Raw genomic sequence first — 12776 nt, 5'->3', positions numbered from 1 at the left:
TACATCAAACGGGCGGAGTCAAGGCACTTCTTGTAGTCCAGGGACTTTTTAGCTTCTGTTCTAAGATACAATATACTCCATTTATAACAATACAGTCAGCATTGAAAAAATCAGTATAATTCACTTTATGAACATTATAATTTCTTAAACCTAGTTATTTATGATTTTAAACTAAATAGCGCGAGGGACATATAGTCTAAAATTCTGATATTTTCTTTATACTGTAATATTCTATTAAGAAAGCTCTCTAAACAGTAGTGGGTGGGCACTTGGCATATTATTTATTCGTTTTTGGGACTTTAAAACGATTTTTAGTAGAGTAGTAGATAGAACGCGCCATACATTACATGGTTATATGTAAGTTATGCTATCGAGAGATACTTTTTCACGTAATTTCATCCGCTACTGTTGATGCTGACCGTAACATAGATAAGGAGTAATTATGCAACTAAATTTTATAAAACCCTATTTTAATTTTACTCGTTTCACATATATGTCGCTCTATTTCCAGCGGGCTTAGCACGGTAACATTTTTATCACCTGTCACCATGCCTGTCACGTTCTAACACGTATGTAAGTACGAAAGTGACAGGCATAGCGACAGGTGATAAAAATGCAACCATGCTGACACCGCTGTATTAGCTAATAGCGTTCAAGTTCAAACATGTTAAAGTTCTTATATTAACTGTCTAATATTTCATTTGTAACAAGTCCCGTGACACAATAAGGTGACAAATGGTCGCGTTTACAGGCTTCACAGCTACCGATAAGCTTCAAAATCGTAACATTACGGATGGCTATATTGCCAGAACAAATTTGTCATCAACCGCTACAGACCTACTGGGATTGCAATCCCTGTATTACGAGTTAGTACGAGGGCTGATCCGAAAGTTGTTAGCTGCTCCGGCTCTACTCATGCGATCACAATATTATGTATAATATTGTGAAGGATATTTCAATGCTAATTAAGGCTATGTTTTTTCAATTAATGCGAATATTTTTTTTAATTACATATTTTTAACTGCAAGCTGTTTTGTATGGAGTTACGAATTCCTTAGAAAAAACGGCAATTTTAGGCAGAATTTCGTATTGAAATCTTTGAAAATCCAACTTAAATTTACCCGGGTCTAATTATTCTGTTCTATTATTATAATCATACAAAATAATGTTTACTCAATTAAAACGATTTACATGTAAAAAAACCGTCGAGATTCGTAATTAACAGCACCTAAAAAAACTGATCGTTTTTTTTAACAACACTGTTTATAAAATGACAGCATCACATATGGAGTCTTAATTACTAATTTTCATGACTGATGGTAAGGCTTCGACGCCTCGAAGTAAAACAAAATAAAAAATAAACTAATCATTTTCTAAAAATGTATTTACACCACTTCAATAAGTACTGAAAGTTCCCTCACAATGGTATAAATAATATTGTGATCGCATGAGTAGAGCCGGAGCAGTTAACAACTTTCGGATCAGCCCTCGTACTTCCGTAGAGAAAAACAGAAAATACTAGAACGCCTGTGAAAAGCATCACGCAACTTTCACTCCCCTCGTCACATCCGTCGATGGAGTGTTCGCTCCGCAAATGTCCACCTTCATCAAACATCTCGGTGAAGCCATCGCTGACCGGTGGAATAGATCCCTTAGTGTAGTAATGGGCTGGCTAAGGTCCAAAATTATGATTTCGATAATCCGAGCCACCAGCATCTGTATTCGTGGGACACGGCACAGATTCAAATCCATCCAACATTTCTTCGGTTTCAATGACGGTGCAGCCCTACCCAACTCGTCTACCTCTACCCTGCACTAGCGTCGTTTTCTTGTTGTTGGTCATTTCTGTTTTTTTATAATTTTACTTTTTTGATAAATAAATAGATTGAAATTCTAAAGTACTTACGTTACTCGTACAACTACGCTTCGCAAGCGATATGTCACATATCATATGTCGTTTTGTTTCATACATTACGCGCGCATTTCATATATTATCTGGCGTGCGTACACCCTGCTGTGCGGTACGGATCTCATTTAGGAAGATATCTTCCAGAAACAATTATGTACCTATAGGCTTATGTGATTTCTTAAAATTAAAACTCATAATACATTTTATTATACGTTTTATTTACTAAACATGTTTAGTTTTGTACCACCTGCGCGAATTATAGGAGGTATTTCATTGTTCATACGCCTAAAAAGAACGCCCCATCGACATTTTATTCAACAATTTTAATACCGTCAAACATGCTAACTTTACCTCCAGGGTAATCGCAACAACGTGATATCAAATATTGGGGTAATTTTTACCAATATGGTATCCCCACGTTTATGACGTCATCTATGTCTATCCCTACGGGCGCACGCGGTAGGCCGCATCTATAGAAAATATACTAGATCTATGCCGAGGCTGGTATTTTGACTGTATGCGCGACACCGGAGCCCGCCTGGCGGTCAAAAGTTCACATGTTCGCCACGTCGAGAGTGATCATCAATTTTTGTTTCTCCATTTCTTACGCACATTACTCATATCCTAGCGAACAGTTATAAAAAAGCCAATCTTCAAATAATATTTAAGTATAAGCTTTCTTTTAAAAGAAATTGGACATTGAACTTCGCATCCAAAGTGCCCTCAGATGCGCGGCGGCCCTTCACAAAATATTGGTGTCCACGATTGTGCGCCGGAAAACCAAGATTCGTGTCTACAAAACCGTTATTAGACCGATCTTGATGTATGGTTGCGAATGTTGGACACTTACTCTGAAGGAAGAAAATCAGCTCCTTGTCGCCGAAAGAAAAATATACCGAAAGATCTTGGGGCCAACACAAAGAGAAGATGGTAGCTGGAGAATCCGGAAAAATCAGGAGATAGAAAACCTGGTCTCTGAACCAAACATCATCGGCGAAACCAAGTCAGCAAGACTCCGCTGGCTTGGGCATCTCGAGTGAATGACAGGCGATAGGGCAGCAAAAAGGGCCTACGTTGGACGCCACATAGGTCGACGCCCAGCAGGTCGTCCTAAGTACCGCTGGAGAGACCAAGTTGAGAAAGATCTACGCGCCCTGCAAGCAGAAAACTGGGAGGAGATCGCACGAAACAGGGCGTGTTGGCGCCAACTCGTATCGGAGGCCAAGACTTACTCCGGGTCGCTGAGCCAGCGGAGTTAGTTAGTTAGTTAGTCTTCTTTTAAAAGGACAAATGATTTTGAATAAATACTTCACTTCATTTCACAGCTTTATAAACCTCCCTACTGTCCCTACTAACAAGAAACATATTTTAGCGGCAGATTAATTAAAACAACGTGCCCTTTACAATAAAGTAAATACTTATATCTATATTATTCAATCCGGCCATTATCAAAGTATGCTCCGCGGACCCCTAGGGCTCCGCAAAGCCTCAATTGGGGCTCCGCGAGAATACTTGTAATAATAAGAAGAAAAAAAAGCAGCTCTATCTATATCAGGTCCACAGTGAAAAACGAAAAATTGTAATTTGGGGCTCCGTCAAAAAAATTGTTATCCAAAAGTCACCAAAAAAGTTTGAGAACCGCTGATTTAATCAAAATAATGGAACTACTAAAAGGTTTATGGTTGGGTATTGCCCTTACGCCCTTAGCCTAACTTCTAACAGGTAAATAAAAGGTAAAAAATTACGAGAAAGCTCTTTAATCACATTTTAATGGCTAAAGCTATTTATTGAATAGTTTGATAAAACATAGGCTGTAGGTGTTACATAAATACTTGTACAGTCAAAGAAATAAATTTCCAACCCATTTCGTACTTTGTCACATTGAAAGTCGCTATAAACCTCGTACTATTGTCACTGTGACAACGTACAAAATGGGTCGGAAATTAAATTATTTGACTGTACATTGAATGAATTTAGTATGAAATAAAGAAGACTGACAAGTTGAAGAACAAAGAATCGTCAATGTTGTAGGACATTCAATATTATTTTACATTTTAGTTATTTAACCTATTGCGCTATTTATAATATTACAAAACGTAAAACTGGGCTTGACTGACAGCAGTTATAGTCGCAAAAGTAGATTTAAATTTTAAAGTAGAGATGGGCCGAATATGGACTTTGCCAAATAGGTATGCGATCTGCAGTCAGCACGTGTTTTTTACCCTTCCTCTCTGGACCGGCCGGGAATGATTATGAAAAGAAACGGAACCGTCTCATGCCCGACCGCGAACGCACCCGCGCTAGTTAGCGGATGCCCTTAAAAAAATTGTTTATTCGGTAAATATTCGGCAGTTCGAACCGAATTATTCGGCCAAATACGAACATTGAAAAATATGCCGAATACCGAATAATTACCTAATATTCGGGCCATCTCTAATTTAAAGCATAAATAAAGCATTTTAAGCCCTTACAAAATCTTTAAACTAGATGGCGCCATTAAATAAAAATATGCCTGAAATGCTTATATTATGCAGCATAATAAGCATAATTTATGCTTTCATTATTACTTTTGTGCAAATGACAGCGGATAGGAAAGTCAAATTTTAGAATCAAATTTTCAGTCGTAAAAAGCAGTAGGTGATAGTTTCTATAATTAAGTGATAATTATACACATAAATGATATGTCAATTATTAATATTATGCTGTGATTATTTAGAAACAGACCTGTAACGATGTTATTAATTTTATTTTACTTTTCTTTTTCTTAAGGGGTATTAGGGTGCTTTACAATTAACTTCAACATCTACAGAGGGCCTAGCCACAATGGCAATCCGACAATGGCAAATACCAAACGAAAAGAAATAATGTATGGGATGACAGATGCTACGAAAAGTCACGTGACTATTTCCATACATTATTATTGTTTAGATTAGCGTTTTCTATCAAAGATTGTCATCGTGGCTAGGCCCCTAGTCCTACGGTTTTGATAACATTGCTCCTGGTCAAAACTTTGCAGCAATTTACATACAAAATCAGTATTGGAACTGGGAATTCCCGTCCCCGGCAAGCTTTTTTTTGAAACTACGTGTTGTATTGAAATTGCACAAACAATGACATGAGGTATATCTAGGTCTGAAATTAGTTTATATAGCTCCAGTTTATAAAACAAACGAACTAGAGCAAAAACAAGTTTTGTATGAAAAACTTAAATTCGCTGTATTTTTTTAACTATGGTATTTTAAGCTACATAAACTAATTACAGACATAGATATACCTTAACCTATTGTAAGTACAAAGTTTCAGAGCAATCTAGGTAGTAGTTTTAAAATGAGAGCAGAACTACGTTTGTATGAAGAACCGAGCTTGCCGGAGACCCGTAAGCATGTCATAAATTTGATATTTTTAAATTGTTCTAGTTTCAAAAATCCAAGGCCGGCATCCTATCTTCTAAACTTCCTTCCTATCCCGCTATTCCTATTCTCTTTTCTTCGCACTGATCCAGATTTGATGCCTTAACGATTATCTGCCACATTAAAGAAACAAATTAATATTTGTAAAGAGTCATGGAAATTTGGACATCCCAGATAAGATCAATATGGGAAAGTGCGGCCGCGGGGCAAGTGTTGCTGGGCTTCACTTTAAGGCCTGCTTACACATTGATTAATGTTTAGGGTCATTCTCAAAAAATATGTGTGCGGTCTAATTGCCGCAACCCATACATAATGTATGAAAAGAGTTGTGGCAATTAGACGCAACGGCAGACCTATTCTCAGAGAATGACCGTTTATTGTGTTCTCACATTTGTCACTAAATGCAGGTAGCAAGTAGCAAATGTACGAAATCACATTAAACGCTAATCAATGTGTAAATAAGCCCCAATGTCAAGGCCAGCTACACTTATCTGTATCCCACACGCCACACTTACTCATATTGATCTTACTAAAATAACAGTATGATTGGCCAATTTACTAATCAATTTGTTTACTTTAGTTACTTCAGTACTAAAATTTCAATGGATTAGGCAGACTGGACACAGTCACACTAATATTTTAGTATCTAGCCTAGGATGTAGTGTTCGAAAATACACATTAAATATAAAAAAAATTGTGTCTAATTTGTGACTTGCTTGATGCATGAATATCAAATATATACATAAATTTCCTATATAAGGATTTAAGGATATTCATTTATCTAGAATTTATCATAATATATGTTTATTCATTTATGACAGCTACCATGTAAATGTATTTTTGGTTTACAATGAAATAATAACATTGAAAACAACCATGTCTTTACTATAAAAAATTATAGTTTTGAATAAATAAACCTTTCACTTTCAAATTCATATGTAAAACCATCACATTTTACAATAAAAGGTGCTGTCCCAATGGTATGAAAAATCATATTATTTTATTTCCCATCTCATTTGTCATCATGAAACATTGTTTGAGACAATGTGATTATAAATCAGACAAGCACATGGAGCGTGACTCACAACATGTGTCTTACTCATAACACTTCACATGGTATGTTATGTAAATAATCCTACTTAGTTTATTTTCATAACTCTTAAATCTCGTGACTTGTGTTTTAGGACACACAGATGGGTACTAGTATGTCTAAGTTAACTTTGCACCGACACACAGGGCAGTGAGGGCATATCACGACGACCGGTTGGCCTAGTGGGTAGTGACTCTACCTGTGAAGCCGATGGTTCTGGGTTCGAATTTATTTATTTGGCATTTATTTGTGTGATGAGCAAATTATTTATTTATTTGTTCCTGAGTTATGGGTGTTTTCTATGTATTTAAGTATTTATATATTATATATTTCGTTGTCTGAGTACCCATAACACAAACCTCCTTGGGCTTACCGTGGGACTTAGTCAATCTGTGTAAGAATGTCCTATATATATATATTTTTTTATCAATATAAACACCATATTTTCATACAAATTTGACTATAATGATTGACATTTCCACACTTTGTCATTGCAAATGCCATGCAGAGTTAGCTTAGTCTGAATCTAACAATTTTACCTACTGGACAAATATGGAATTATGATGGACAATGTTGATAAGACATTTTCGGGCAAATTATTTGGGCTAGTCATCTTCATGGTGATATTATCAGACACTGTGATAGGTATTCCTATAATTCAATTTATCTTTCATGTTTATATTATGATTGAAAAATGTAACCTAACAGTTTTGAATGATTCATGGTTAGTTTCACTAGACTTATATCACAGTCCATATCCCGGTCAATATAAGTCAAATGTAACCTATTTAAATATTTTATTAGTAGTTGAAAATGCCATATTGTATAGAATAGAAATGTAAATTAACATTATTTCTCATTAAAATGTATACTAACATTATTTACTGTATGAAAAGATTGCCAATTTTAAATCTGCAAAGTAATTAAGATACAGTTAATATGTTTTATATGTAAGAAACTGACATAAAAATTCAGTTAATTATATAAATAGTTAAATACATCTGTATTCAATTCTGCGGTGATAACAACATATGCAGTAATCGCAGTAGAAATGTCATGAATTTGTTTATCTTGGTCTCTGAATAAGTTATTTATTTAAACAATGTTTTTCATGCACATACTGCACAAGCAATAAGCAGGGCAGAATTCTGGTCATACAGCAGATATCCCAAGATTTGACATTATATTTTAGACATGCCAAACATGTCTAAAATATAATGTCTCCCCAAAAATGTTAGTACATAGAGTACTTAGTGTTAGAATGACATTATAATCCTGTATTTTAAAGAAATTATGAAGAGAGAATTACATGGGTCCATTACAAGTTTCCTTTCTATGCAACATCAGCTAATAAACTATTTGTTTCATGTAGAATTCTATACTAAAACATATCTTTTGAAATGCCTTTTTATAGCCATAACTACTGTAAATATAAACACTTTAACTTGAAGTATAAATTATTTTCACGCATACCAACAAATCACTCCCTGAATATATCGCAAAAAATTAAATTGAAAGCGCTAAATGAAGCAATTACGCTTAATTTATTAGCTTACAAGGTTCTGTTGGACCTATGTTTTATTATTAATAAATAACTTGGAATTTAGATGGAAACTATAAAACATTATGATTTTCCGTTTGAGATGGAGATTTGCTTACTTCTTTCTTGATAATGTTTTAAGAATTCAGCGATTTATCTCAAAGACCAAACGGCTTGCGATAACCTAACGCTAAGGAAACTGATTTCACGAATTTATCAGTACCCAATTAATATCGATTAGTTAATAGACTATAGTCCATGCATCTCGTATGCAATAGTTCACTGACTTTACTAAGCTTTTAACGCTTTATTGTAATTTCTAAAACATATAGCGAAACATAAATACGTACCCTTATAAGTACGCTGCTGAAATGAAAATGTCCAACAGTCCAGCGAGGAAAACCATTATCACATACAACACACACAATTCACAGGTTCCACTAACACAACACCATTTATAAATTATTAAATCCACACCCGCGCAAATGATAAAATCAGTCTCTTATTGACATAAACACAAACTGAGCGTCCGCCATATGCAGTTACGTTCCGCACATACCACTCGTGAATATTTTTCTGTCAGCCCGTTCAAAAGCTCAGCACTGTAATGAACACTTCATATGATTTTGTATGTCTGTGAACACCGCATATTATGAAAGTTTGAGGAAGAAAAGCCAAGAAAACATTACACGTGACATGCTTTGCAGCTTAAGTATAGCTTTAAGCAAATCTATATGATAAATTTAATGTTTCCACGAAAACGTCAAGTTTTTGTAACCGAGTTTCAAAACCACTTCTCATCATGGAGCGTGAATTCAGAACGCACGAGGATTTGCGACTGACTTCAAGCGGATGCGGCGGCGCGGCAACTTCAGAGCGCTCCAATCCCGACGAGCTTTGATTTCGATTTACGGAGAAGCGTAGATGCACGCGGAAAAGGGATAGCCGATATTATATCTTTCAAGTCAACGGCCTCTGTTTAGATACGGCGCGAATTGTGTATTAGGCTTGTACTTGTAGGTATTTACTTAGACTGTGGTAATGATATCTTTTACTGAAGATTTTTTTCTTCAATCCGTGCAGGCAGTTTTGCTTTTAGGGTTCCGTACCCAAAGGGTAAAAACGGAACCCTATTACTAAGACTTCGTCGTCTGTCTGTCTGTCTGTCACCAGGCATTTAAATGGGGCTCCCATACAACAAACGTGATTCTTTTGTTGTTTTTTTCCGTAATGGTACGGAACCCTTCGTGCGCGAGTCCGATTCGCACTTGGCCGGTTTTTCAAAGAAACTTTCGATATCGCAAGTCTTAATTAATAACTAACAACAAAATGATTTTCAAAATGATTTTTTCGGCACAGAAAAAAACCTATGGAAAAAACATATTCACATTTTTTTTTATCAGTGGCCAGTATTCATGACGAATGTGAACGATTCTCTAAAGAGTTTGTAAGCGATTAGTTTTAACGAGCAGGTATGCGAGTAAATGTTTAATAATTTATTCAATAAAAAAAAACACCTTGTTATACCACAGATAAAATAAAGTAATTATATTCATTTGATAGCTTATTAAAGAGGCCTACTTTGTTGAAAAATCTAGAGGTGTCGCTGGCGTGATAAGTATTAATACTTAAAAAAAAATTAAAAACTATTTATATTTTTTTTAAAGTTTTTGTATGGCAATATGTCACAAAATTAATATCATGTAATTGTCCTTACTACATGCACAATATACGTGACGCACGTCAAAATCGGCTGGCTAGAAAAAAAAATTTGAAGAAAGATCATATTTCGTTTTTTTATTTTTTTTTATTTAACTATAAAGTTTGGGGAGCTGAAATTTGGCATACTCGATACTAACAAAAAGACAAATCGATAAAAAAAATTACAAGCCAAAACTCGCTGGGGGCAGACTCACTTAGCTTATCCTGGCATGGCCTTTGAAATGCTTATTCAAGGTCGTAGCACTTGGCATGAAAACTTAGCGTGGTCCAGTCCGACTATAAGTCGTCCTATCTCTAATCCTCTCTATCGATTGTAATATTTGCAATAAAAGAACTTCAATCTTCAACAGCACTAGCACGCGTTCTTTGCACGCGTTGCTCACGCACGAATGCAGTGCATCCGCCGTAATATTCCCAGCGGACGTGTGTTCATGCCTTTATAGTGCCACTGGGAAATATGGCGAGTGTGTAACGGTCTTTAGATTAACGCTGTAGATTAGAATAGATGTGTGGGATCAAGTTTCAATATAATTTTTAGTTATAAATAAAATAAGCATAAAAATAAGCTTAATTTAAACGATGATCTGATTTGAACTGAGCACTACTCCACAGGAAGTTGGTAGGTATATGACTTTACTGGTGTCAATATTAGTGAATATTATTTGGCCAATATGATACTTTACCGTTGAAAATCACCCTGTATTATTCGGACTCCGACGCCTACGGGTTTTATAAAGACATTTCATTCGCTTTTTACAAAAAAAATGTTTATTATTCCACCTAAATGCTAATTAACTCATTAGAAGTACGGCTACTGGCCGGTGACGGCGGTGACACAAAAGAGGTCTAGAAAAACAAATAACTGACAACTTCAGTGTCATTAAAAACGTGAATAAAACTAACACGAATCCAAAATAACCTATTTAAAGTTCTAAATAAAGAAAGGATATCAGAAAGCAGCCACCAAGCAACCACCAGCAGAGGCCTCTGCAGTCTGCCAGCAGCAGGCCGCGGTGAGCGTAAAATCAGAATAAAATAAATATTTAAGTGGCGCTCCCATACAACAAACGTGAATTTTTTGCCGTTACCCTTCGTCCGCGAGTCGGACTCGCACTTGGCCGGTTTTTTATTTTCGTTTGGCGTTTCCGTCTATGCCGTTAGGGGGGGTGCAATGGGCTCGCGAGCCTGTCACCACGACACAGCTAGCTAGACCCCGTCATATTGTGCGCTTCAACGAAATGGCCGACGTTGAACGTCCAGTGTGAACGCGAGATCCTTGCTTACATTAAGCCCTAAACCCTTTGTCCCGTGACGCGGTAACGACCGTGAGTGTTTGGGTTATCGTTCATTGGTCCCTGAGTGACAGCGTGTTCACATACTTGGTCTTTACTCTTTACTCATTATCATCACTAGTCATAGTATAAAACAAAGTCGCTTTCCGCTGTCTGTCTGTCCCTATGTATGCTTAGATCTTTAAAACTTACGCAACGGATTTTGATGCGGTTTCTTTTAATAGATAGTGTTGGAAGGTTACGGTGTTGTAGCGACATTTGTAAAAAAGTGGTTTAACCCGATTACGGCAAAACCATAATGTTAAATATGGCAAATATGTTTGAGCGCTGGTTTGATCCTATATAAGTATGTCTTATAAAAACCTGCAATAATTATTCGATACAATATGCAACTAAAGCGCGCAAAATGTCTACCACGAATACCACGATCTTATTAATAGGGCCATAAAAGCGCGTCACATATTTTTGAGAGCTTCGTTTTGCAAACTATACTGCGTTTATGGTTCATACACGTTTTGAAAAAAGTTCTCTTCAGTGGACAATACAATAAAAGTTAACGACCCGGCCACATATATCAGGGTTTTCTTATGTGAGTGAAGTACCTAGCAAAAAAATATATCGGACCTGTAAAAGTGCTGCGTAAAATTTTACTTTAGATTCTCTTAACTTTGCGATGTCTACAGATAAGACTCGAACAAGTTAACCATACAATAAAATGTGTATGGCCCTGCCCGCGCAGCATGGTTTCCCCTATCACTAAGTCCGTCACTTTCGCACTCACATACTTGTTAGAACGTGACAGGCATGGTGATAAGCGTACCGTGCTACGACTCCGATGCTTTCAACCCTCCAGTGTCGTATCTATCCTTTACTAACCTACCAATTTCACCCCACCTTACCATATTGTAAAATTATGAATGTTTATGGAGTGTTACATCTCATATGCGGATTTTCTTTGTTTGTTTTTAACATCTCTTTGTCATTACGGGGTTTTATTTTTACAGGTAGCAGGTACTTTTGGGGCACAGAAGGTGTTATAGAAGTGGCCTACCGCGTGCGCCCGTGAGGGACAGAACATGCGCAATCCGACAATATGATTGGTCGAGTAGATTTGTAGCCCACCATAAACCATACAAATTTAGGGTGGGGAATTAAAAAAAAAATGTGAGACTGTAACAACAAGTAACAAGAACAAACAATAATAACGCGTTATCTTACTCCTCCTTACTCCTAACTGAAAGATACATAAGACTATCCCGTTCTGACTGTTCCCCCAACCACTCATGCCTAATCCAGTTTTATACTAGATTCATGTTTTGGGGTCAAAACGTTGGATAATTTAATTTTCTATTGAAACGCAATAAAATAAAATAATTAAGGGAACTATGTTTTAACACCAAAGATAGATATAACTCTAGATGGATACAGTCTAAGGAAAAAACGTGCCTCGAAAATCAAGAAAATTTGATTCTCGTTCAGAGGGCGCTACTAGTTTTGGCCTACAGTCGTATAGATGGCGTTGACGGTTTCGTTTGTTATTTAACAATTTTAACGCATATTTTTTTTAATAATATTATAATAATTATAATAATAATTTTTTTTATTTGCATTAATTATTTTTATATGATTTTGACCCATGTTCTTTCACTGATATGCGTTAAAATTTTAAATTACAAACGAAACCGTCAACGCCCTCTATACGAGAGTAGGCCAAAGCTAGTGGCGCCATCTGATCGAGAATCAAATTTTCGTGTTTTCGAAGCACTTTTTTTCCTTAGACTGTATCCATCTATTACGGAGTTATATCTTTATA

At 36.1% G+C, this 12776-nt stretch overlaps 1 protein-coding gene across 2 annotated transcripts in view; it reads right to left on the bottom strand.

Moving 5' to 3' along the window:
- LOC134745350 (tyrosine-protein phosphatase Lar) overlaps positions 1–8515 on the bottom strand; it is a 631884-nt gene extending 623369 nt beyond the window's left edge. For both annotated transcript variants that reach the window (XM_063679373.1, XM_063679374.1), the window contains exon 1: positions 8300–8515. The gene's annotated coding sequence lies outside the window, so the exon portion shown is untranslated. The remainder of the gene's footprint in view (positions 1–8299) is intronic.
- Positions 8516–12776: the final 4261 nt, after the last annotated feature.

Source organism: Cydia strobilella, chromosome 11, assembly GCF_947568885.1.
Source record: "Cydia strobilella chromosome 11, ilCydStro3.1, whole genome shotgun sequence".
Classification (NCBI taxonomy): Eukaryota; Metazoa; Arthropoda; class Insecta; order Lepidoptera; family Tortricidae; genus Cydia; species Cydia strobilella.
The sequence above is the reverse complement of the archived record's forward strand: the minus strand, read 5'-3'. Positions and strand labels throughout refer to the sequence as shown.